General features: G+C 66.6%; 1 long non-coding RNA gene across 1 annotated transcript; it reads left to right on the top strand.

Moving 5' to 3' along the window:
* The first annotated feature begins 120 nt into the window (after positions 1 to 120).
* Positions 121 to 2,035, top strand: LOC113980318. The gene is made up of 3 exons (XR_003538115.1): positions 121 to 299; positions 1,033 to 1,164; positions 1,897 to 2,035. It is a non-coding gene; the product is annotated as an uncharacterized LOC113980318 (long non-coding RNA).
* Positions 2,036 to 2,829: the final 794 nt, after the last annotated feature.

Below are 2,829 nucleotides of genomic sequence, written 5' to 3'. Positions count from 1 at the left end.
CCCCCCCCAGCCCCACGCCCTGGGTGAGCTGGCGGAGGTTGAACGGGGGTCCCGGGGGGGTATCCTGGAGGTGGTCCCGGGCTCCCTGACCCCCCCCGATGTGTCCCCCCCCAGCCCCACGCCCTGGGTGAGCTGGCGGAGGTTGAACGGGCCGCTCCCCCCGGACCGGGCCGCCTTCGACAACTTCAACAAGACGCTGCGGCTGCGGGACGTGGAGGAGGCGGACGATGGCGAGTACGAGTGCGCGGCCACCAACAGCCACGGCCGCGCCCGCCGCAGCTACATCGTCACCGTCGAGGGTGAGCCGGGGGCCGGGCCGGGCACTGGGAGGGACTGGGAGGGACTGGGAGGGGCTGGGAGGGGCTGGGAGGTGCTGGGCGGGGCGTTGGGGGCACTGGGAGGGGCTGGGAGGTGCTGAGAGGGGGGTGGGAGGTGCTGGGAGGTGCAGGGAGGGGTTGGAAGGATGGTGGGAGGTGCTGGGAGGGGCGTTGGGGACACTGGGAGGGGGGTGGGAGGGGGGTTGGGGACACTGGGAGGGGCGGTGGAGGCACTGGGTGGGGCTGGGAGGAACATTGGGGACACTGGGAGGGGCGTTGGGGACACTGGGAGGAACGTTGGGGACACTGGGAGGGCGGTGGGAGGTGCTGGGAGGGGCGTTGGGGACACTGGGAGGGGTTGGAAGGGCGGTGGGAGGGACTGGGAGGGGTTGGGAGGGGCGTTGGGAGCCCTGGGAGGGGCGTTGGGGACACTGGGAGGGGCGTTGGGGACACTGGGAGATAGTGGGAGGGGGGTGGGAGGTACTGGGAGGGGTGGGGTGGGCAGTGGGCGATACTGGGAGGTGTGGGGGGCACTGGGGGACACTGAGATGGGCACTGGGGGGCACTGGGGCGGGTCTGGGGGCACTGGACGGCACTGGGACAGGCATGGGTGATACTGGGGGGCAATGGGGCAGGTCTGGGGGGCACTGGGGGTCCCTGGGGCAGGTGTGGGGGTCCCGGCCGGGGCTCCCTGACCCCCCCCAGTCCCCCCCAGCGGCCCCGTACTGGGTGAGACGCCCCCAGAGCGGGATCTTCGGGCCGGGGGAGACGGCGAAGCTCGACTGTGTGGTGGGGGGCAAACCCCGACCCCAAATCACCTGGAGCCTCAACGGGGTCCCCTTCGAGGGTAGGGGGGCTCGGGGGGGGGGCGCGGGGGGGCCCCTATGGGGTCGGGGGGGGCCCCGGGGGGCCCCTATTGGTGAGGGGGGGTCCCTCGGGGGGCAATTGGGGTCCCTTGGGGGGTGTTGGGGTCCCTTGCGGGGGTTTTTTGGGGGTCCCTGGAGGGCTTATGGGGGTCCCTGAGTGGCTTTTTGGGGTCCCTGGAGGGTTTTTTGGGGTCCCTTGAAGGGTGTTGGGGTTCCTCGGGGGTTATTGGGGTCCTTGGGAAGGTCCCTGGGTGGGGGGAAGGAAGGGGAAAGGGAGGGAGGTCCCTTGGGGTTTTTTTGGGGTCCCCGGAGCATTTTTTGGGGTCCCTGAAGAGGTGTTTTATTCCCCCCAGGGGGTATCTCATTGTCCCTGGGGGTGTTTTATTGCCCCCCAGGATGTTTTATCACCCCGGGGATGTTTTGTTGCCCCTGGGAGGGGTTTATTACCCCCTGGATGTTTTGTTGCCCCCCTCGATGTTTTGTTGCCCCCCTCGATGTTTTATCACCCCCCCTGGGTGTGTCTTTGCCCCCGAGGATCTTTTGTCACCCCTGGGGGTGTTTTATTCCCCCCGGGAGTATCTCATTGTCCCCAGGGGTGTGTCATTGCCCCCCTGGATGTTTTGTTACTCCAGGGGATGTTTTGTTACCCCCGAGAGTGTTTTATTCCCCCCGGGGGTCCCTCATTCCCCCCCCTCCGTGTCCCCCCCCTGCAGAATTCCCCCCCTCGGGTCGGTGGGAGCTGCGGGGGGGGGGCCCTGGTGCTGTCCCGGCTGGAGCCCAACGACTCCCTGGTGGCCCAGTGCGAGGCCTCCAACCGGCACGGGCGGCTGCTGGCCAACGCCTTCGTCCACGTCCTGGGTAAGGGGGGGGGACACACCCCCTGGGACCCCCCCACGGGGAACTGGGACTGCTCCTGACCCCCCCTGTAACTGGGACTCTCCCTTCCCAGTAACCCCAGTAATCCCAGTAACCCGATTCCTCCCTCCCAATAATCTTTATCTATGTCATGGGGGGGGACACCCAGTGGGACCCCCCCAGGGGAACTGGGACAGCCCCTGACACCCCCTGTAACCACAGTGCTCTCCCCCAGTAACCCCAGTAACGCCAGCCCTGCCCTCCCATTAACCCCAGTAACCTTCGTCCACATCCTGGGTGTGTGTGTGGGGGGGGACACCCCCTGGGACCCCCCCTGGGGAACTGGGACTGCCCCCAACCCCCCCTGTAACCCCCTCCTTAGCAACCACATCCCCTTGGCAACCGCATCCTCTTTAGCAACTGCATCCTCCTTGACAACTGCATTTCCATATCAACCACATCCCCTTGGCAACCCCATCACCCTGGCAACCACATTGCCCTTAGCAACCGCATCCTCTTTAGCAACCGCATCCCCCTTGACAACTGCATTTCTATATCAACCACATCCCCTTGGCAACTGCATCCTCCTTAGCAACCACATCCCCTTGGCAACCACATCCTTCTGGGACCCCCAGAGCCCCCTCAACCCTCCCCCTGATCCTTCTGGGATCCCCAGAGCCCTCCAGACCCCCCCAACCCACGCCAAGTCTCTCCCAGGACCCCCCAGTCCCCCTCAACCCACCTGCCTGATCCTTCTGGGACCCCCAAAGCTCCCCCAACCCCTCCTGTGA

This window comes from Neopelma chrysocephalum, unplaced genomic scaffold (genome assembly GCF_003984885.1).
Source record: "Neopelma chrysocephalum unplaced genomic scaffold, ASM398488v2 Primary Assembly neopelma1_93661, whole genome shotgun sequence".
NCBI lineage: Eukaryota > Metazoa > Chordata > Aves > Passeriformes > Pipridae > Neopelma > Neopelma chrysocephalum.
This window is presented reverse-complemented; position numbering and strand designations above follow the sequence as displayed.